The sequence below is a fragment of the Podarcis melisellensis genome (assembly GCF_964234715.1).
Source record: "Podarcis melisellensis genome assembly, chromosome: 4".
Taxonomy (NCBI): domain Eukaryota; kingdom Metazoa; phylum Chordata; class Lepidosauria; order Squamata; family Lacertidae; genus Podarcis; species Podarcis melisellensis.
In genome coordinates this window covers 48,608,769-48,633,368 of record NC_138531.1, presented here as the reverse complement: position 1 = coordinate 48,633,368, position 24,600 = coordinate 48,608,769, and the positions used below count along the sequence as shown (strand labels likewise).

The window sequence follows — 24,600 nt, the reverse complement described above, 5'->3', positions numbered from 1 at the left end:
TTGGCTCAGTCAGGATTTGTGGCCCAAAACATCTGGAGTACTTCATTTATAGGATTGCACTATAGGAGTAAATAAAAGGAGGGGAGAAGAACAAACAAACGAACAAAATTGTCTGTTCTACCTTGTCGCTACTTGATTAGTAATTTAGTCTATAATCTTAATGCCACTTACTGGGAGAAAGCCCTATTGAATTCAGGAAGACTTCTGAGTTAACATGGTTAGGATTGCATTGTTAATGTTTTGAGCTATTTCCTTATTGAATAGGGAAACACTTCATGGAGGGGTGGTGATAGGTGCTTCCGCCTGATACTTCTTCCCATTGAGCTCGCTCCTATCTGTGCTACTAATGGATGCTCTGCCACTGTTCCCAACTGTCTGGTGGTTCTATTGCTAAATGCCAGTTCAGTCTGTGATAAAACCATGCTGATCCATGATGTGATTGTTGATGAGCATGCAGATCTGATCTGTATCACCAAGACCTGGGTGGGGGAGCTGGGTGGACCAGATCTGACTCAGCTCTGTCTACCCTGGTACTCCATATGACATCAGCCCAGACGGGAGTGGTGGAGGAAAGTGTGAATGTAGTCCATAGGAGTTCACTTCCCATCACCAGGAAACCCATCTCTCTTTGAGCAGGGCTGTAGGGCCTGCATCTGGTGCTGAGCCAAAGAGACAGGTTAGGGATGCTGTTGATGCACAACCCACCCTGCTGCTCATCCCTGAGTAAACTAGCTGAGGTTGTCTTAGGTGTGGTGTTGGAGGAGCACATAACTGTGGTTTTGGGTGACTTCAACATTCCTTCTGAAAATGTCTAAGGTTCTACTCAATAGTTCATGGCCTCCATGCCAACCATGGACCAGGCATGGGCTAGAGTGTAAGTGGCATAAATCGTGCTCAGAAGCAGACCAGTCATGTGTTTGGGCTCATAATTGGTCTTACCACATGACGGTGAGATCAGTGCTTGAGGAGCTGTCCAGCAGAGTTGTTCCATATGGTCTGAAGGCTGACCAGGGGCGAATCAGGAGAGGCTGTGAGAGTTCTGGATTGGTGTCTGAGCACAGCGATTGTCTGGATGAAGGTCAATAAACTACATGAATCCTGGGGAAATTGAGCTGCTTCAGGTGGATCCCTATTTCTAGGAGATAGGTAGATTGCCTGTTCTGGATGGTGTTGCACACCTTCTGAAGGAACAAGTCTGTAGTTTGGGGGTTCTCCTTGATACATTTGCCACTAGAGACCGAAGTGTCCTCTGTGGCTACAAGTACCTCTTACCAGCTTTGTCTGGTTTGACAGCTATAGCTATTCTTGGACAGGGATACCCGGATCATTGTAGCCCATGTGTTAGTAACCTTGAGGTTGGGTTACTGTGGAACACTCTTCCGATAGAGATTCAGCAGAAGCCTTCTGTTTCAGCTTTTAAACGCCTGTTGAATAGTTTTATATTCCATCATGTTAACGCAGGCAATTAAGAATACATCTTCCCACAGTAGTTATCTGATTTCTGATTTTAAATTTTTATATGATTTTTACTGAATGGCTGTATAGATAGTATTTTTCATGAATTAGTGGTGTATAAATGTTTTTTTATAAATAGCTAAATGCCCATCCAACCTCATTCTTCCTGATACGTGTACCAAAATGTTATTTATCATGAGGGACATGGTTGAGGTTGAGAATGGGCAAGTGTGCAAGTTAAAGAAAACTAGTTTCTCAAAGCACTGGAGATAAAAGATTCTGACAGCTTATCTTGTGCATGTCTATTCAAAGGGAAGACACTTTGCTTACTAGTGTTTTTGTCGAGTTGGAGCCAGAGTTACCTAAATATTGTGAAGAAAGAAGCTAGGAAAGGGATGGACAAATCTTGATTCTGAGAAAATCAGATGGGATGGGATGGTGTACTGATACAGAGTTTTCTTGGAGCAAGGTGCACACATAGGCATGGTTCTTTCTTGGTTGTAAGATAACAATGTACTTGGATCTGAAATATTGATGGGTTGAGTCAGATTTTTATCACAACCAAATCTTCGTTTATAACAGTGTGTTATGTCATGCAGCAAATTGCTGATCCCCCTAGCTTTGCAGCCAGTTCTCTCTGTGACATAGAATCACAGCTGCTGGCTGAGCACCACTGAAGTTGCAGTGAGATGCAGTTCCTTGTTATAGCTGGTGCACGATCCTTATATTTCTGTATTTGGGCCACTAGGGTGTTAATATAGATGGGCTTCAAGATACTCATCTGGAGTGTCATTTATAGAATTCTATTAACACATTAGTTAAGAACATCATATAATTTGTATCATTCTTTTGAAGCAAGAGAAGGCTTTAGGTTGCAAAATTCTAATTTGGTTTAGTGTTCCCAAAGAATCTTATTTGGTTGGAAATTCTGTAAAAAGGAGACACGTTTTATAAAAGCAGCACTCCATTAAAAAATCTATGTGATTTTTCTTTGGGATTGCTCCACATTTGAGAATTATTTCACCATTAATCCACTCCCACACACACCCATTCAAATTAGACCAGAGTAGTCCACATCTGCATGTATTTAAATTTATATAGGATGAGAAACTTTGGTCTTTCTTTGCATGTTTAATAAATTCTTCTTGCAAATTCTACTTAGTGTAAAAAGGGGGGCATCCTATTTACTGGATTCTAGCAATCTTGAGACCAAAATTTCACTGTAATCCCTAAATTTCTTGTGTGCCTTGGGAACCTGCCTAATTGTTGTGTTTGTTGCTGTTTACAATTTGCTGGATGAAGTGCTCTTTCCTGTGATAGAGGTTATATGGGTGCAAGACAAAGATGGTTGTTTATATATTATATATCATTATATATTTATTAAAATGTATAGACTAATGTAAAGTCTAGTGAGGTTAATTTAAGGGGGATTTGTTTGTATTTCTTTGCTTCTTGTTTTACTGTGTTTTTACCTTTTTGTTCTGATGTGTTAAGAATTTACCCGGAGTAGTTATTGTAGATGGATTTGTGTATGTGTGTACAATCTCAGTACGAAAGTGAGAGCAATGTGTCTTACAAGACAATAGCTCTTTTATGGTGCATATGTTTTAAATAAATACACAGTCCTTAGAACTTGTAAACAGATTCTGTTAAAAGTTGATGTGAGTTCAGTTTCATAAAGATTATCTTTAGAATTGTAAGAAAACACTATTCAAATTTAAATTACCTTGAATTTCTTCTTAAGTGTAATGGATAAGATTTAAAAGAAGCTTTAAAATAACTTTCGAAGCTTTTGTTTGATTTAAAGACGTAGCTTGATCTTTATTTATATGCTATACTGTGGGTATTACCAAGAACCACCAAATACTAACATGCCTTAAATCAATTCCATATTATCATTTATGAAAGGCATTTGCTGGTTTTAATATGAAATGTATTTATTATAAGGTGTTTATTATAAGGGTGTTCTGTCACAACAACTTAAAGTTAAATGCCTTTATTTCCAGAAATTATTTTCCCCAAAGGCAATAAAAAATAAACTGGAAAGGGTAGCCTATAAAAGGGTGATGTGTTAAAATATTTTAACAAACAAACAAACAAACATTTTCTTGGGTGAAAAGTATGCCTTGTATATTTCATTCTGCTGCAACCATGTGACATAACTAAGTAGCAATGCATCTGTGACATGTCATGGTTGCAGCAAAGTGAAATCACAGATAATATATTTGGAATTTGACAGTCCAGAGTTGGCTGATTGGAAATATATCCTGAAATATATAAATAGGTGTTTCTCTCGGGGCATTGCAATTTTTTCATATAATTTGTATAAAGCTGAGTTTTAATAGGATCTGCAACTAGGTTATTAGATTGGTTCATATGTATGCATTAATTTATTTGCCTTCTAAGTCTGGCTCTTGCTCTCGTCAGGCAGGTACCAACATGGCTGTGTAGCGTGATCCAAGATTGTAATGCAATGTTTGAACACATTATAGCTTATTCAAACAGAATATTTTTCTCTGTGGCATGTTGTGCTCTGGAGATAATTCTGGTGTAAAAAGAAGTTACTCCAGGACAAGCTGTTCTGATTTAGTCTGGGATATCAAATTCCTGCATTGCTATCCCAGGATATGAAAGCACTCCAGAGTAATTTTAATGCATTTTCTGAATATAGCATAAGGCTTTTTGAGTCATACCTATAAGGGGTTATTCTTTCCCCTGCTAAAGAGGGCTGTTGTTCTGTGGGGGCGAGGCAACTTGAGTCATCTCTTATGGTTTGTCCTGGCATATGGTTCGTGCCCATAAATTGGGATTGGCCAACTATAACAGGAGGACGAAACATTACAAGGTACTCCAGTTTTTACAGCAGCTGCGGTAACCATATGATGCTTTTAACCATATGCAAATCTTCAGGTTCAGAACTAAATTACATATCTTATATATTTTGACTTTATTAGAGCAGTACTGAAATAGCTATTTTACAGCATCAATGTTTTGTGAAAATTTGGAGTAGCAGTACTGAAAAAGTGATTTCATTCTATTATTGTTTGAGGCTAGTAAATAATAGAATTAAATGCATGGAATGAAATTCAGAGTAGCATGAATTAAGGGTAACTGTTTTTCTAAATATGAGAATATACTTGACTGTCACCAATCTGCATATAAAATAATTGTTCAAGTTTATATTCAGGCTAATATACACACACACATGTAATTACATTCATGAAGAATAAATAATGTGGTTTGTGGTGGTGCAAGTTTCTTTCCTTAAGATCATAATGTTGTTAATCGTACCTGATTGCTTGTTTCTATGAAATGGGTCAGTTTTAAGTGATCACTAATTAAGTGAAAGCAGGAAAATTGGCAGGGCAGCGGGCAGCATAAATAGGTTATAAAACAAGATTTTAGGGCTCCTGACTAATTTTCATGTGTAGTAGACATTGTTCTGAATTTGTGTGTCTGCATGAAGCGAGGGAGTTTCCTGCTTTAAAGCACTTAACAGCAGTCAGCCTGGGCGTTTTCATTTTGTACTCGCTGCTTCCCCCTCCCAATGAGTGTCCTTTGTGTAACCCCAACTAATTCAGAAATCTCTCTGCTGTAGTGAGGACTGCCCTGTCATGTGACTGAGGCAACTAGTTGCAGCCTGTGATTGGGCAAGAGCTAATTGGCGGCTGTGTATAAGAACTCCCTGCCTTCGAGTTAGTAGAAGCTTTCCTCGCTTGCATTGCTTAGTTACATGTAGTTTGTAATGATGAGACTAGGCGGTGATTCAGCAACATGTGATAAAGTTTAACACTCATGTGGGCTTGACCAAGCCAAATGGTAGACAATAAAGCCAGCTGCAGCCAATTTGGATTAATGAGCGTCACCTTGGAGTTTGGTAACTGTCACTTTAAGATTGCTTACTATTTTCAGAAGACTGCAGTTAAGAATCTTTGACAGGAACTTGTCTGAGCCTCTTTTCCTTTGTCGTTACCTTGCTTTTATCACAGGAATGGAGTGCTGAGGACTCTTTACTCTGGAACATAAGTGTAGGGGGAGAAACTTTCACGCTGCCTTCTGACAAAAGCATTTTGTAATCTGTCTTGTCTAGCTGTAGTGCTGAACGCTTTTTAGTTAACGGAAGCTGTAAAATCCTTTCACCAGGAAGTATTATTTGCTCGGAATGGGTAAGTGAGAAGTGGTGCAACAGATAGTCTGTTATTTTGTGTTTAAAATTACGTCCAGATTTTCAGGTTTCTAACTAATAACTGAATTGAAATGGAGAATAGAAATGATTTGTTTAATCTGTTTTGGGGTGGCATGTTTAAAAAAATGTTGAGATGTTTCTGTGGTGATGTTTTAGGGAAGAGGCATGCAACTGATTGAAAAGGTAAATGTTTTCAGGATTTTTTGTGGGGAGGCAGGAAATTGTTAATTGGAAATTGAATAGTATGTTCTCCCTCCAATGCAGAACTATTTTGTACTGTCTGTCTAAATTCATAATAAGCTGTCTTTAGAAATGAAAAAGACTCTAGTCAAAGACTCTACTTTTTCTTTCCACTGACTACTTGCAGCATACTGACTGACAGGAAGACATCCTGAAATATCAGTCTGTCATGTTCTAATACAAAAAAGTTAGCACAAATTGGCACCCTATTTTATTTTATTTTTTTATAAAGTGGAACTTGTTGAATATGTTGACACTAACGCTGCAGAGAAAAGCAAGTACATAGTAGAGGACATAACAAACCTGAAAGAGTGTTCATAAGTTTTGAATGAAGTTTCCAGTATAATAAAAATGTCATGAGCTAACAGAAAAATATTTTTCTCTGTTAGTCATACTTCCTTCAATTAGCTCATTTTCAGATTTTTCTTAGAACATGTTGTGTTGAAACAAATAGAGGAAACAATTACCTTTTAGTCAATAACATTAAGTTTACCTAAATTGCGGGGTGGGAGAATCCAGTAGACTTCTGTGTAGTAATGTCTCACCTTTATTTTTCAGTTTATTTTAATTATACTTTTGAAGCAAATGACTTAATTGAGGCTGGTCTAGGTAAAGGTCTGTGTAAAATGTTCTGTCTCTAGTCTTAATCAGTTCTTTTCTCCCCCCCCCCCCCCGTTTGTATAGCCAGGGTTAATTGTTTTAGTGATGTTTTCAGTACTCCATTGTTTGAGACACATGGCAAAAGGTAGAAAGGACCTGCTTTTGTTCTATATTTTTCTAACACTTTTCAGAATAGTTCCTTCTTTTTTCCTACTAAATGCTCACAGATAAAGAGTCCTTTCAGTAAAAATATAGATTCCTGTCTAAAAGGTAAAAAATAAGCAGGAAATTCTTAATAAGAGGAGCAGTTAAAAAAAAAGAACTTTCAGATAAGCATGCATTTTAACAGCCTTGTTCCCTAGTAAATCAGGAAGAATGAGAACCCCACCTTGGCAATCATTCTTGTTCTAGTTAAGGTGTGTCCAATGAACACCTGGAAAAGGCTGCTTGCTAGTCTTAAGCAAACTGTTTGGAAGGCTTCACAATGTATTTGCCACTCATAAAAGATAGCATTATAAGTGAAAACTTCCTATGTTGGCAATCTAAGAAACAGGTAATTTTATCCATGCTCCATCCACATTCTTGCACTTAAAGGAAGCAAGACTTGTTGTCACTCAAAATTACCTTATCTTGTTTGATCACTGCACTTTGAAAAGTCTCTTCGCGTGATGTCCCTGTTTTGAAGTATTAAAAGTGAAGACAGAGTTAAATGCTCTCCAAAAGTGGCCTTCTCTGATCCCTAATTTTTCTTTGAAGCATTATATTTCTGTGGTGAATTTCAAATCCCACTTTGACCTCTGATGTAGTTGACAATGAGGAAGACTTAAAATGTGATTTTAATTAATGAACAGCAGTTCTTTCATATTCCACTTGCCAGGAAGACCCTCTGAAAATCTGGATGCTGGAGAGAATGAGTGAAAAAGAACCTATAAAAGAGCCATTCTTTTAAAAATTGACTGGTTGGTGGTTGCTAGAAAAAGTGCCACTAGAATTACAGTAATTGTAGTCATAAATAGATTGCCCAGTTTATTTGACCCACATATGTGTGTTCTGGGAACAGTTGAGAATCTATTATGTGAACAAAGTCAGATAACATTATTTTAGTACCTCTGTGGAAATTCTGAACTCAAATGTTGTTTGAACCTGTCCTCGTTCACAAGAGCAATTAACTCGCCCCTCCCTACCTAATAATAATATGAGTGTTTCAAGCAATATAGATTCTTCTCTTGCATCTTTTCATTGCTGGGGAAACCACTGCAATATAACTTGAAAGGATCTCTTTAGAAAATGAATATAGTTGGTGTATGGTGCATACACCATAGCATAACAATTTTTCATAATATTTGGATCAGGGTTTTAGACTATCACTTCAAAATATCACATTCTTTTTATATCTGCTTTACAACACACAAAATACGCTATACTGTGTAGGACTGTATAGTAAGACAAAGTTGGTGGCTCATTTGTAATCACTAAAGGTTCATAAGAACCAATTTAGTGTCAATAAATTAACAGGGCAGGCCAAAGTGAGTCATTGCCTTAGCTGTACTAGGATAGGCGATGGTTGTCTTATCAATAGGCAAAATGTCTTATAACAATCAATAAATAGATATAGAGCTCAGAGGTCTACCAGCAATGTCCCTACTTTTCACCCATTCCTTAATGGGCAAGTATGTACGCAATGAAAAAAAATAATTAAATGTTTCTGGCTGTCACCTTCCATAATTCCATGTGCCATTCCAATTAATATACCATATCTATTTTTTGCCCACAAACATCCCTCCTCCCAACTGTTGGCCATGACTAGTATGAGCAAGTTTCCCTTTCTTCTTACTGCAGGAGACCCTATTTAATGTAGACCTCACCTCTGCACTATGATGTACAAAATTAATGGAGCACCAAGCACCTCTGGGAATGCGTTCATCTAACATGGTATGGCGGTAGCATACAAAGCAGGTGGAGCAAGCTGTTAGAAGTGGCTACAGACTTGCTGATTCTGTAAGCAAGTCATGTATTCCTAAAGTTGTAAAGTTACTGGTTTAGCAATATATTTTTCATTTTCTGTAAGCTGCTTTAAAGATTTTATTTTTATACAACCTAGTGGTGTATAATTTTTTTGAAACAAAGTATTATAGAATGCATATTGCGGAAGGGGGGAATGGCTAATGGTTTTGCTCTTCTGAGTTGTGTGACATTTGCAAACAAGCCACACATTAATCACACATTTATCTTCTTAACTACCTGAGCAGATAGGATCCATCTTCCTTAATTTTTCTGGGATAATTCTTTGAAAAGTGATAAATATATAAATATTGTGGTTGTAGTAGTTCAGCAATTGTCCTTCCTGATTAAATTCTAATAAGTAAAGGCTTCACAGTAGTTAAGCATTTCTAATATGGTGCTGGTTGTTCCTTTTTAAAGAATGAGTATTATTCTCTAGTGCGGACATAGTCCAAGATAGTTCACTTTCATCATGTTGATTGAACTGAAATAAAAATAGATGCCATCAGCTGTAAACTAGGCTACAGTCCTATATACACTTATCTGCCTTGTGCCTTATAGAGAATGGGCCTTACTTCTGAGTAAATCCAAACCTAAGATTAGTCATAAACCTGCATCCCTGTAAGTTCTATCAGAATTCTCTCATTCTATTTTGGTTTAAAAGCACAGGGTTTTTAAGGCTTAGTGTTACAATTTTCCAAGTAATTCAGATAATCTTCAAATATGTTAAGGTGGAGTTTTCCATATGGCAAGACCCTCAGATGTACAGTCCTGGCACAGCCGCAGGAATCATTGTGCCCACTTGCATTTTTTAGAAGTAGGCAGGCAAAATAACGTTCCCTTAAGCACTTTCTGCACTAACTTTGTCCTCTCTCATAAGCATTCACTAAGATTTAGACCCAACAACAACATGTGCAAGGCTAAATATCTTGTCCCCCAATTAAATCAAGTTACCGTACGTCAACTAGATTAATGTTTCTATTTGCTTCTTAAAATTATTTCATTTATGAATCACTTCCTGTGAAGCATCTCATAGTGATTCCCCCCCCCCTCGCCAATTCCCTTATAGTCTGAAATGCTGAACCACTTTCCATTATGACATTGCCTTTCCCCACAATGAATGGAACACCATATGCATTATCTTGCCTTTTACTTTTTACAAGTTTAAAGACAGAGCACAGAGGCTAAGTGATGTGAGGAAATGCATCCCTACCACAAGATCCCCTTCCCTGCTATAGTTTGAGTGGTAGCAAAGGCATGCATGCCCTCGGCTTTTCAAAAGTTAGGTTAGTGACCTGGGATGACAGAAGTGATAATGCCAAAGTTCCACATTAAAAGGAGGGGAATTTTGAGAGGCATTGGTGCTGCTGTTTGTCTGTGGGTGGGTGGAAAAACACCAGGGACTACCTATGTGCTTTCTGTTGAAGTTAGGAGTGCCCAAGCTCATTGATTTTACTGGGCTTGCATGTTGATAATTGTGTATTGGTTTAGACCATTAAGTATCCTATTCCTTACTTAGGATGAGTTCTCATGTTACATATTTAGGTCCTGATTCATAGCTTTGTTGTCTCTGTGCACAAGATGTCTCTGTGCTGGTACACTTGTAGACCCAGCAAATATCAGGGATGTGTGGATTCTAGGGATCACAGAGTTGTGTAGCAGTAATGCTGCTGTGGCTGAAATAATTCATTTATAGCTCTTACAGGAAATGCAGATCATAGCACCTTATTTTATCCAGCTAGGAATTGAGAAGCTCTGGTTCCGTGGTGGCAGATTTAGCTCTTAGGTATGCTAGCAGGAGTAAGATGTATGTCAGCATGGAAAAATCATTTTATTTACATTGGTATGTTTCTCTCTTTTTATGTCCAATAAAAGTAACTATACTTGTCTGCACTAATTTTTTGCATAATATGTATCTCTATTTAAAGAATTCATGATGCATCAGTAACAAGTATCTGCAAAAAGTGTAATGTGGGCCCCTTAATTATAGGTACTGTACAAAGTTATTAAGTAGCAGTTCTATTTAAAATATTTGAAATAACTGACTAAACAAATAAACTATCCAGTAAATATAATTTATCAAAACTTACCTGAGCTAGACCTTCCCTAGCCCAGATGTAGTTGTGTTGTTTTCATTAGAGATGTATTAGATATTAGAAAGTTACTCTAATAGCCCATAGGATTCAATCCTAAAGATGTTTATTAAGAATTAAGACACACTGGACTTAGTAAGAATTACTTCTGAGTAAGCACACATTCAGTTGGTGTGCTAAAATAACTGTATTACTAGTATTCACTGCAAGTGAAATGGAATCCATGCTGATGATCCTTTTTAAATGCCAGTTATTTGCTGTACTGTATATTTTATAATCTTTTCTCCAGTGGGAAATACAACAATAATTTAGTGTGTTTCTGGGATCTTTTATTGCCAGATTACATTTTGTACAGTGACAATTATTCTGTATTCCTAATGCCAGTCTCAGTAGCCCCAGGCAAGTGCTAGTCACATATTAAGTTTGACAAGCAAGTTGTGTTGCTTTTAATTTCCTCTGGTTTTCGTGTCATTTTTCCTGAACTGTAATAAGAACAAATTCATCTCAGGATATGTAGCTCTTTGATATGGGGCTAGCATACTTTGAAGATGCCTACTAAAGAAGGGGAAAAGAACATTCAATGGACATTGGTTGTCATTGTGTTTTTAAAACAAAATCAGTTTAAAGTTGTATTCCTGCTGGCTTCAAACACAGCCAGGATTTCAGTTTTAGCATAGATGTGTGTATAGCTCCACGTTAGAACACTGTTTGAGTTTTAAAGATATTATAGTAGTCTGGCTGTTTATAACAGTCCCCATTGTCTATCACTTATAGCTGAGTTTTTCAGAAGCTCTTGCACTGCCTGGACAAAAGAAAATTCTTAAGGATGCAGAAAACACATTATGTTCTAGTGAACACGAAAAAAAATATTGGTTTAGACATGGGTTCAATGGGCTTGACAAAGAGCACACTTACTGTATAGTGGTGATTTTTTCAGAGGAATTGTTCAGTATAGCTAATACCAAACACGACAGTTGTAATTGAGCATCAATTAAGACATGAGGGGTGAAGTCAAAAGCTTCACATAAGAAATGAGTTTTTAAGGAAGGTTTACAGAGATGGCACAACATGTGTATTCTGGGAGGATAGTGCAGGTGTGAGGTGCATCAAGGATGAATTCATTTTTGATAGTCCTACATTTGTCATCTTACTTTCTAATATTGCTGCTTATATTTGGAATCCAAGATGCTTTACCTTGGGAATGGTTACAATGTAGTTGTCTCCAGCAGCTTAGTGCTTTTTCATTTTCTGAATCCTCCAAAACCCCATCATGATTCTCTCAACATTTCCTCAGATTTGTTCCCATTTTCCTTTCAGGTCTCCCCATCCACTTGTACATAAGCAATGAACTTTCTGCTGCTTTTGAGATTCCCTTTCTGTGTGGCATTCCTGTGAAGACGTCCTTCTTAAGGAACAAGAGATAGGAAGCCTTTGACTCCTCAGATTCTAGTTCCAAATATACTTGCTGTTCTCTCTTTCTTTGGAATGTTCAGATCGGCTTGCCTGGAGGTTCTTGGTGGTCTCTACCATAGAAAGGTGGAGCATTCTGTCTTCTTTCTCACATGGGCTGTAATGTAGGCTCTACCCTGAATTTCTCTCTCTACTTCCTTTGAACATGGTGAATGTGAGGATTGGTAGTTTGAAAGCATCCTCACATGATGATCTGTCTATGTGTGCAAAGCTACCACACTGAAGAGGACTACACCACATACCTGTTTTCTGTGTTTTGACTCTTTACCCTTTCCATTTTTTGAGTCTATAGGCCATCTGCTTGTAATTTCTACTGCTTGTGCCTTCAAATAGTGATGTGTTTTTCCTTCTGCATCCTTTTCTGTTTAGTTATTATTAGGTGATGTAGCATTCAGGAGTGGTTTATCGGTGTTTGTGTGTTGTGTATTAGAAGGTACACATGCAGTTAACTGTGTAATGATAAATCTGTGGTGGCTTGTGTGCAGTTTGGTTTTACACCGCTTTCGGCCATCTTTCTTGCACTTAAATTTCAGTGGTATGTGTGCCAGTTTTAAGTGGTAAATGGGTCTCCTACTTTGACTCCTCACGATTCCTGTCTGTAACTTTGGCCAAAAATCTCTAAACTGATTACATGTTGAACAGGCATTGTAAAATGAGTCAGTTCCTGTTCTTTTGGCTGGAGCTTCGTTGGGAGTTCTCAAAAATGGTATTTCAGAATGTGGATGTGGTCAGCCGAGTCACTTTCAAAGCATCTTAAAGGAAACCAACATCAACTGTGAAAAGTGAACTTTGTAACGGTACTGGTATACTCTAGAATGCCTTCTCAATCACAAGGTGCACTGCAAGTCTGTCTTGCTTGGGCTAAGCCTTCCATAGTATGAAACAGGTTGCTTCTCAGTCCTAATCATTTCAAAGTTGTTGGCAGAAACAGATAAGAATAAGATAAGAGCCAATGTGGTGTAGTGGTTAAAATATTGGACTAGGAGCAGGGAGACCAGGGTTCAAATCCCCTAATCAGGGCTGCCAGGCATCCCCATTTGGCTCACCATGCCATTCTTGCCAAACCACAGCCACCTGCCCAGACCCTTTTACAGTAGGGGTTGGATTGTATTTACACCTGCAGAAGGTACATTTCCTGCACATAACTAAGAAGTTTTTTCTAGTTCCCGGAAAGGAGTCTGTCTACTAAGTGAAAGCAAAGAATTAGATGTCAAAGCATACAGCAAATGTACAAGTACATTCCTGTAAGAATGTAAACAGATGTACATTACTCATGAAGAAGTAAAACTTCCTAAGCAGATGGCAGGAAGTAGTTATAATGGCAAAGTTCTTTCTTGGTAAAGTGAATGCTTAGATCCACCAGTGGAAACTACTGCACTCATTCATTGAAGAAAACATGTTCAAATGTAAGTGGAGGTGCCAGCAACAATCCCTCAAAACAAGTTCTTATTTGCCCTTTCTGGGCTAGCTCTAGTACATTTGAAGAGCCCATTTAATTGCAGCACAGGAGAAGTAGAAGATTTCCTGCATACTGTGAAGTAGTCTCCCTTAAAAGGGAGCACAAGACACCTGAACAAAAACCACCAGATTCCATAGAGAGAGAAATTCCTGTAGCAGGTAAAGCCACTGTACACTGAGCAGAAACAGTTTTGTGCTGCAGCTACCAAAATTTACACTAACTGTGGAGATTGCAGAAGCAGAAGCCATCTGGGTCCTTCTGACCACAGCAGTTCCTTCTCTCCCTTGTCTCTTCCTTTTGTGAGCTATCTTTATAGGGAGGCTGAGATGTAGTGCTGTCTTCTAATGCCAAGGTTAGAGAGGTGTCCCAGATCCTAACACTAATCTGTGCGCTCCCCTGCCAAAAGATGGCTGCTGGTGGATTTGAAGGCAGAGTAAGTTAAGGAGGCCCAGTTTGAAAAGTTTTGAGTACACTGATAATATCCCTTTAGACAAAGCATGCTAAGTTTTACTACAGTTTTACATAAGAGGAATTCAGAGTGCTTTGATTTCCAATATAATCTATGCTGGTTGCTATAGCCCACTCTCTTGCAGGCTGCTATTAGAGTGTGAACTGCTCTTGTGTTCCTATTGGTCAGTGTGTTTGTTAGTGGAGAGCTCGGGAAAATACTAATTCCACACATTGATTCTAACCTCTTTATTACTGCAACTGTGCTGCTGAGCTTGGCTTGAGGAAAGGTTGAAATTGGGACATCACCATTGGCTATGAATTCATGTTCTCAAGCCTCTTTGATGCTGCAGCCAACTGTCAACTCAATGTTTTTGCGTCCCCCCCTTTATCTCCTTCTACCTTTTATTATTCCTATTCTTGGGTTAGTCTTCTTCCTTCTGCTTCATTCACTTCAAATGCCATTTTCCCAGTAATTTCTTTGTAGCTGTTTTTTTAATCACTGTTTTTTCAGTCCTTGCAATGCTCCATCTCTAGGCATCTTCTTCCCTCCTCCATCCCCATACTGTGTGGGCTTGCTGAAATTTCTTACACCTACCAGGTCATCTTTCAGCAAATACTGTTTCTACCATCTTTGAAAATTATTCTTAACAGTGTTAGGAAAATTTCACTGCTCGTGCCAAAAGCCTCAACATTGTCTTCTAAATTCAACCCACATATTGAACTTATCCCGTGATACATTCTGCCCCTGTCAATATCTCTACACCTTTTCACATGCCTCCCCCCATGTGTTCTGCTTATGTGGTGAATCTATTTGAGCTTTCTGTCCTCCATTGTTCCTGTCTTCAGGATTTCTCATTGGCTTCTATGACTATAGAGAGCAAGCATACAGATTGTAATGGCTATTGGAAATGATATTCTCCTGTTTCTGCATCCCCATATAATTACATGAATTATTATTTTTTCCTTTCATCAATAATTTCCTAGCCATAGAATAATGAGAAGTTAATGGGAATAAGTCTAAACTTTTTTACCATCCGCCTGAGAGGGAAACATTCAATAGGCAGCGAGTGTTTTGTATATTTCAATAAAATACAAAATGTGCATGACTTTTCATCATTTGAGTTTGCATTGCTTAGTGGCTGCTAATTTGAGGGCTTGGCATTAATATTGCCTTGCTACTGTACACTACTTCTTTACTATATCTCTGGAGAGTTTATTGATAGTTTCATGGTAGCAGCCACCAAAATTGATACAGACTCAGTGCTGTGCAGGATGCAGTTGCTGGTCATCTTTAGAAATGAAGTTAGCCCTTTTCAGATAACAAATTGAGGATATCCATTCACATAGATGGAAGGGAGTGGGATCACAAGTTTTGTCCCTGACCCTGTTCATTCAAGATCATCATCATTTATTTATATGCTGTCTTTCCACAGTAAACCATGCTCAAGGTGTCTCACAGCATCAAAATGTTTCGCATAAATCAGTAGCTTTTACAGTACATAAAAATCAAATAGTCATATAAGCAATGAAATAATGAAAACATTTCATATTAACAAATATACAGTAAAATCAAACAATTCAAGAGTAACCCAGATTAGCAGCAAAAACAAACCAATATTTTGCTAACTCTTCTTTCCTGTGGCTATCTCTTACGGCTTTGATTGGTTACTGTTTATGAAAATTAATAAAAAATATTTAGAAAAACCAGAATGAAATCCAAAATGAAAACTTGCCCTTGCAAGAATTCTAGAGCAGTAGCCCACCCCAATGGTCTGTAGATATAATGAGCAACAGAAGCAGACCTTGTAACTGGGGGCAGTCAAAGCCCCACATGGAGATGGGCCAGAGGAGCAAGGAGCCAGTCTTGTAGGACTCACAGTGAGGTATCTCCTATGCATGTACCAGAATACATGTATGATCACCAAATGATTGGGAATGCTGAAAAACAGAATCTAATCAGAACTTGAACAAATGTGCATAGGTCATGGTTGGAGCCTACCACCATTATGATGCTCTCAGCATTCTCTTTCCACCTGTGTATGATCCTATCCCTAGCTTGTTGTTAGAAAAGGGCTCCTGTATCACACTAATGAACAGCTTTTATTGACCCCTCCTGCTGGAAAACCTAAACAGTTAAAAACCCTCAGGTCTCTGGTTCATCCTTGTATTTATTTGACTCTAGTTTTATTAATCATAGCTGGAAACAAGTCTCTAGTAATACACAAAGAAGGTCTCCTAGGCAAGCTTTGAGATAAAACTATCTACCTCAAACCTGCACTTTTCCCACAGTTGCATCAAATTTACAGATTTCCTTTTAGCAGTGAGAGGCATTTAGATATTGATATTGCTGTATACTCTAGTCAGCTTTTAAAATGCCTGCAGCAAATGAGGATTACCTTGTCAATATACGTATTCTGTTGCCATTGGAAAATTGATAGGCTGAGAGCTAAATATTTATTTAGGTAACCTTAACAAGATTAGAATATTTATCTACAATCTTCTTAAAAACTGAGTCTTTATCTAGCTTACAAAATTTTTGGAACCTGTCGCTTACTGCCTTTATGTATTGGGGTTATTAAGAAATAAACTATTACACAACTTGCCAAAGACATCTGAAGGCTGTCCTGTATCAGGAAGTTTTTTTAATGTATGATGTTTTGCTGTGTTATGTTGGAAACTGCCCAGAGCGGCTGGGGCAACCCAGTCAGGTGAGTGGGGTATAAGTAATAAATTATTATATTACTATTATTCTGAACCCAGGAAGCAGAATGCTAAAGGGAAAAAGGCAGGTGAGGTTTAAGAGGAGGGTAGGGAAGTGGAGTTTTTGATGATACCATGTCTGCTAAATTCTGCAAGGGGGGAAATTTAGCTTACAGTAAACTGAAAGCTAAGGAGCATCGCAAGGAAATTTCTCAAGTTTTTAGAAGTGAGAAGTGGACTGTACTCACAAGATGCTTTAGGAATTTTCAAAGTACTCCCTGATCTGTTGTAATGATAAATTACTGTGCTTGCTAATGTTATTAAACTGGGTGCATCTTGGAATGATCCTGACTCTGAGGTGGCTTCTAGGAGGATTGTGGTTGGTTGCTTAACCTTTTTAAGCTACCCATCAATTGCAAGTATTGGATAAATCTGTGGGAATGTTAGCTCCTCTCCCACGAGGAATCTTGATGTGACTCTAAGATCCTGTGAAGGAAACGTTGCCCTGGTTGGTAAGTTTGGCAGAGATGTTAAAGGTTTGCCTGGGGCTCATAAAGTCATTGGCACTTGCGATTTGGAGTTACTGCTGCTCAACCATGTTCTCACACTGGACCACACCTTTATGTCATCACTCCTGTTTTATTTACTATGTTTTATTTACTGTTGTAATCTTTTCTGGAGTCAGCACCTTTCTCTTGTCTATCAAGAAGCTTTCACCAGTTTAAAAAGCAAGATTTTCTTTTTCTTTTTTTGGCAGAATGCTAGATTAAGTTCCTCAGTGACATTCCTATCTATTCAGCTCACAGAGTTTTAAATGAACCCATAGTTTCAGAGGATCAAGCATATAATGCCCTTACTTGGCTTATCTTTGCATTTTAGCAATGTACTCTGGGTGGAGGAGCAGTAGTAAAATGATGAATGACTTGCTTCTCTCTCTCTCTCTCTCTCTCTCTCTCTCTCTCTCTCTCTCTGCTTCTTTACCATATAACACAGAAAGTTGCACACCTACTCCAAGAGAAGATACCTGTGTCCCAGATGTGGGGAGCAGGGGTACCAACTTGGATAGCCCCATCCTGCATAAGCACAAGACACAGCACATGCATACCATTGGAATGGCAATGCCCCTCAACTTGGGGGTGGTGGTGGTGAAGGGACCTTGGTCCCTAGAAGTTGGCACCTATAGTGGGGACAGTTCACACAAATGTCCATTCTGATTAAGGTTGGCTGCATACATTACAGCCTGGAGGAGAATGGAGGAACAGGGCATATGAGCACCTTCTGTTTCTTGCATTTTCAGTGGAAATACAATGTGAAGAAGAACTATGGAGAGACATGGGATGTAAGCCATTTTTTTGTAAACAGCTTTGTGCTGTTTTTGTTCTACAATCAAGCAGTATATAAATATTATGAAATTATATCTTACCTGATAGGCTGTGGTACTGAAGTCTTGAAAATCTTGTCTATGGAATGGACTCATAAGATGTAGGGTGATTTTTATGAAATTGGTCTAATGCATACTTTCCAAACTAGGCAAGCAGCTGCTTCTGGTACATGCTTTATATATTTTCAGCCACCCATACCCAATGAGCTGCAAGGATGCGTTGGAAAAATAAGTATCCAAATTTGCCGCCTTCATCTTTTCTGCAGCTCTCACAGCAACATACCTGGCTCTTAGAGAGCCTTATAAATGTAGTGCTGATATCTAGCATTAAAGCAGCAATGTCACACATATATTACTAGGAAATGGAAATACACTGAGACAGAAAGTTTTGTCTTTCCCTAGACTGTGGCCCATGGATTTTCAGGATATTGGATATATTGGGGGTGGGAAGTGGTGAGCCACAGCATGTTGCACCACATCTATATATTATATATTGTATTTCCAGTGTTCAACTGATGTAATAGGTCATATTGGTTAAGGCTGCTGCTGTTTGCCCACTACTGCCAGACAAAATGAGTTTTCATCAACAGAAAAAAGTAGCATGCTGCACGGTCTTGACGTATTTGTGATCTGTAGTGGAGCTGGAAGAAGCCCAGATACCTGATGCCCAGGAATTTGATGCCATGTTGAGTTCTCTGTAAAGTTAATTCCTAAAAAAATTATGTTGGTGCCTAAGGAATCTGAAATATTTTGTCAAGCTTGCTTGCAAGTATCGTTTACAAACCTCCAGGGAACCTCCTATTGATAACCAAGGATAAAGGTAGCTACTTAATTACGTTTATCAGCAATTAAAACTAGTTTGAGTCTGTCTTTATGGGCATGCCAGTGGTTTTGCCTTTGGGAACTCGCTCTAGAGCGTTGTGCCAGCCACCCACCTCTTCAGGCCTGCTCATACTAGTATTATCTGGCAGAGTGATTAAAAGTGCCTTGGACAGGAATTTCCCTGGCTACATTTAGTTCAATCTGAAACTTATTTTATGGAGCACTTTATTAATTAGTGTGAGTCAAGTGACCATCAGCTGTTAGGAGTGTGTATGACCAATACAGTCACAGGGTTTCAGCTATTCAAGAGCTGGAATCATTACAAAAATCATAGATCCTTTCTTAAGGTATGCAGGCTCTTAGTTCAGTATGTAACAGTAGCAAATCAAGTTTGCAAGAATGTGCTTTAATTAGGCACCCAGGTTTCAACTGGTAGCTCACATCTGTGATAACACAAAGTTGTACAAAAATGTCGTCTTGTTTTGGAAGGAAGGGGGGGGGAAGCTACATCTATGATTCATGCAATCTGCACCCTCCTACTGGTCTAGATGAGTGTTGTCTTGTGCATTTTCCACACAGTAATCTGTTTAGCTGAATTCCTGAACTAAGAAACAAAATTTCCTAAATATTGCATAATGCAAGTATAAAAGGAGTTAATGCTTCATGTGTGCTTCTTCATCTAAGTAACATACCCTTACTCTTGCCAAGTGCATGTAGAGGAACAAGGTGTGGAGTTTGCACATGTGCCTGGCTGTGCACAATGAAAGCAAAGAGTGGGTGGGTTCATGTCCCCCTCCCTCGGTTGCAGGGTAAGCACGTAGCTGCAATACCTGGCGTGGGAAGGGAGAAACCTCCATGTCCCCAGTCGGCAGCAGGACCCCAGGGTTTACTGGCCACTGTGGATGTTGCAGCCTTCCATTTATAAGCTCCCCCGTCAACATTACCTTCTTCCTTACAACAATAAAATCATTACTGAAGCCAAGATGACAAATAAACAAAGAATAGAGAGGTGGGCAGAATCTCACAGAGATTTGATACATTTCTTGCCTTTAGCATATCTCTGGTACATTGTGAATCCAGCTCTCTTTCAGGGAAGAGAAAAAAGCCACAGTTTATTTGTATATATACCTTTTTAATGTTTGCAAAACCTAATATTTACCCTTTGCTTCACACACTTGAGGCTGAATTACAAATAAAATCTGGGTGGCAGCTTGTTTGAAATCTGGCAGGTGGCAACCGTATACTGTACTCTTGCTTAGCTGACCTATGTAATGAAAGCTCGTGTAACGTAGTGGCTAAGGGAACAGCTAGATATAATGCTGGGAGTGCAGTAATAACCAGGGTCATATCTAGTTTGGACTAGAGGGTAATGGGGGTGCTAATCATATCTTCCTAGGGGAGATTTTATTTGGAAAACCCTTATGTGGCAAAACATACAGGTGCCCTTGGGAAAAATAGCAGCTTGGGAAACGGTGGGGAATTAATGTGCCCCATTCACCCAGCACTGTAGTTCCCCCTGGATGCTGTTCAACTTACTTTTTTAAAGAAACAGGTGACTTAATTATCATTTGCTCCAATACCACATTTAGCTCCAGATGTGAGCTGAGAGGTTCCCATTTCAAATGTTACCCCAGCCACAAACTCACTAACTGCCCTTGGGCTCACTGTTATTTTTGCCTCTGGTCCCAGTCTATATAATATGTGGGCAGTAAGTGACCTGCTTCACAGGGTTGTTGTAATGTATGTGAAGTTCTGTAAGACTTCTAAGGTGTTTGCCATTCATAGTGATTGCAAGCTTTGCTAGAGGTCCAAAGTATATAAGTACAGCTCATATACAAGCAGTGGCTTGTCCACTTCAGTGTTGGGGGGGGGGAGCTTTGTTCATGCAATAGGGTTGCATAGAGAGCTGGCAGTGAGAAGTGGTAGGAATCTGGTGGGTTGGCAGACACTTCGGGTGCAACAGTTTTATTCATTCAAGAAGCCAGTACTGTAAAGTAGTTTTTGGAGCCATCATAATTACAATTAATTGCAGCAGATTGCCCTTCCAAATGAACTTTTTAATTCCAAAGTTTAAGTGTGTCTGTTTGCTGTATTTACTTAAGGCAGTTCAAGCAGGAAACTGTGTTCTCCCTGTTTTTCTTTATGTGTGTGTACATAATTCATACATTTTAATTGTTTCCACCACCACCCCAGATTTATTAAAAAAAAAACACCTGATGTGTGCATCAGTCTAATGTACATTTGATTGATCAGTTTTAAGAACATTAAATCACACCAGGCAAACTTGTGCTTTGATTCAGGCTAGAACAGGCCTGAGTGTGTTGGGATGTGACTCACAAGCCCTTGAGTCAGCTGCCTTTGTGTTGTTGCACAATAATGATGTTGTATTTTGCTTAATATTTATTTGACCTTCTCTTGGGTGCAGTCTCCTTCTCTGTTTGTTAATGAGACATCTTATTAGCTTAAAAAGGAGCCTATTAAGGGTGCTCTGGATTTGATTCCCCTCCCCTCATTTAAGCTATGCACATCTTTTCCGACTTTGTTTTTTTCCAGCTCTTGTTAGAATAGCAGCAGGAAATATTTGCTTGAATCTCAACTATTTAGCCAGGTTTGAGGATTTTGTGTATCATGATGTAGTGAATCTTAAACCCTTGCTCTGTTAGGCCTGACCAGGCACACAGTCATGTTCATTTATTACAATTGAGACTAATATACAGGAAAATGAGTACGTGTGTGTGTGTGTGTGTCTGTGTGTGTGTGTGTGGAGTGTCTCTTAAAATAATTTTATTTGCTGACCTGTTTTTTATTCCATTGGATGCTCTTATTGGTTCAACAATATGAATTATCCTATGGCTATAAGTAACTACTTAGTGAATCTGACTAGCTTCACAAAGTAACTCCTCAAATCTGACTAGTGCAAATTATAATGTAGACCCAAAGCATTGTAAAGCCATTGTGAGGACAAGCTGCTGGACTAGATGTTGGTAGGTTCTTCTTACGCAGAGATTAGACATTAAGGGTTTCAGAACAAACACCTTATGGGCACAATCCAGTCAAACTTAAGCACTTGCAAAACTCCCCAACTTAAACCAATGAATGAAACAGAGAATGAGTACCCACTCTTTAGTTGTCTTGTTTTTAACTTAGCTGGTTCATCAGTTGCTAAAAGTTAGAACAGTAGCAACATCCATTATAAAAACAAATACTGCCACATTCAATTTTATATTTCTGAATCTGAAAATGTGGGAGCGGCAAATGATATGAAAGAAATCTGGAAGATTAGAATTTGTTAGTTTGTGTAGGGAATCCCCTTGGGTGAATAATTGTAGGTTAGATTATAGGATGTAGATAATATTTCAAATCTCTTAAAATTATTACTGATTTTGAAAGCTTTCTACAACACAAGTAATTGCAAGTGCTAAATTGCATAACTTTATTGAATATCTTTTAAAAACTGAGTACGATCTGCCTTAGCAAGTGCTTGGAAATTACTTCAGGTGATGTGTACACAATTGATTACTATGTAGTATATTCAATGAGTGGTTTGTTTAAAAAGAAATGTAGATTAATCTTAAAGTAGTTGCCCTCTTTCACCCCTTCCCTTTCCTTTGCCTTGTTTATATTATATTGAGATTTTGGTCTAATATGGTGCCATGTTGATTGTAAGAACAAGTACTAGGATTTGTATTTTGCAAAACAGGTAACAGTTATATATATATATCTGGCTGGTGGGTTTCTGATGACATTTCCTTTCTATACATCACTGAAACATGATAATTTGGTATAAGAATTATTTTTTACTATGACGTGTTATGGATTTCCTTATATGGAGGAGATGTTAAGACATCCAAATGTGCTTCCTAAAGGATCTAATCAAAGTTACCTAACTTAGCAAGCCTTATTGCAATGCCTGAGTGTGAGGGAATGTGTAATTCTTTAAAAACGTGTGGAGTGGTGGGTTTGAGGTTTGTGTTTAGCTTTTGTTTCTTTTACCAATATACAAAATCTAGATAATTACTTCTTATTCTTTTTCCACAGGTTTGGCGTAATGGTGGAGGTGCTGTTGGTCCAGAAATTTTAGTTGCTCCTCAGTCGCTCAGTAGTCAGTGTAGATTCTGTTTTCTCAATCAGCAGCTACATCTGGCTACTGGGTCTCTGAAGACATCTTGTGGCATCTCTTCACTGATGACTATTTGGATACCTTGAACTGCTGTTACTTTTCCATGATACAAAATAAAATTATTCAGTAATGTCCAGAGCTATGTCTAGAAATGGTTTTCAATAAAATGATCCCACTTTCCAGTGAAAGGCTTTTATGTTTCTGATTGGATTTAAGGAGGCCTTTCATGTAGAGGCCTATAATTTTATTATAGAAACGATCACGATTTACAATAAACAGTAGCTAATTCTAGGCAAAATGCACAGCAACCAGCTGCTGTCTCTAACAATAATCGCAGTCTGTTGTTTAAATATCATACAGTCAAGCAGGAATTCTTTGTAACAATATGTTTCCCCAAATGAACTTCGATAAGACTTTGCAACTGTGTTCTTTTTATTCAGCTCAGAAGCAAAATGTATCTTTGTTTGAGACATGTAATAATGTAATCTGGCTCACACTTATATTGGGCACACTTGCTAAAATGTGACATTTGAACCTGTGCACAGCAGCGTCTGGGGGTTCCCAGCAGGGCTCTGTTCAATGGAAAGCCGAGGGGCATTGAATGGGAAGCCACAGTAGACTGGATTGTGAGCATAGTGATCTCCACTATTTTTAGTAGTAGTTCACTGATCCCCTCCATATGCTATTTGGGTGGGCACCATCAATTTTAGTATTGATTTAGTAACATATCAAAGAGGAGCAGCCAGTCTTGGGGCCTGAACCTGGCATACAATGTAGAATTCTGTGTTTGTTAATCAACAGCTACATTGTCTGCTGGGTTTCAGGCTGCTTGGAAATTGCAAAGCAAATTTGTACCTGACATCCATTGTATTTTGCATCCTTCTGCCTATTTTTAATTGTGAAATAAAGTTGAGTTGTATATGAAAAATGTCATGTTGCGATTACTTCTCCTGTGAAATGGTTTAAAGCCTTTCTTTCGTTCATTGGTGTTCTTTTAATCTTAGTAACTTTCTCTTTTGAAGAATAAATTGAACGTTTCAAGCTATGTAGTGTATTTTAAAAGATAATTTTTTTGAGTTAGTGTTGTTACATTTTCTGGATAAAAAGAAGAGCAAACTATAAAGGGGCATTTAACATACTTAGTCCAGTGAGATCAGTTTTTTTTATACTGAGAACATATCAAAATGCCCTTTAACTCTACACATGTAGGACACTGTTACAGCACAGTCTTCCATGATTTCTTTTATTGCTTTAGAGTGCAAGTGGAACAGCTTCATAACTCAATGCTTTTCTGCATCAGAACTAATCAGCAAGGAGGCAAAGTTAGAATGCAAGGCTACATTTCTTAAGAAAGGGAGTCTTTGGCATGGAGAAATACTCAGTAAAGTCGTTTCCCCCACCTGCATTCTGAAGTGGTGCAGTCTGTCTAGGGCTAGATCTCATGATTCTTATGAATGTGTAGGTCTGCTCTTGGAATCAAATTTCAGAATCAATATAAAACTCTTGTGCTCCACTGTGTTCCCAAGACCTATATTCTAACAGTATATCATTGTGTGTAGTGGATTTCTGTTTTGACATTTTGCTTCTTGCCCATCAGAAAGCTAAAAATCCACAATTATATGA

The 24,600-nt window shown here is 38.4% G+C and overlaps 1 long non-coding RNA gene across 1 annotated transcript in view; it reads left to right on the top strand.

Moving 5' to 3' along the window:
* Window positions 1-24,330, top strand: part of LOC309368046 — a 65,165-nt gene extending 40,835 nt beyond the window's left edge. Inside the window, exons 3-4 of the long non-coding RNA XR_014167512.1 lie at window positions 5,445-5,621; window positions 22,896-24,330. This is a non-coding gene — a long non-coding RNA (uncharacterized lncRNA). The remainder of the gene's footprint in view (window positions 1-5,444; window positions 5,622-22,895) is intronic.
* Window positions 24,331-24,600: the final 270 nt, after the last annotated feature.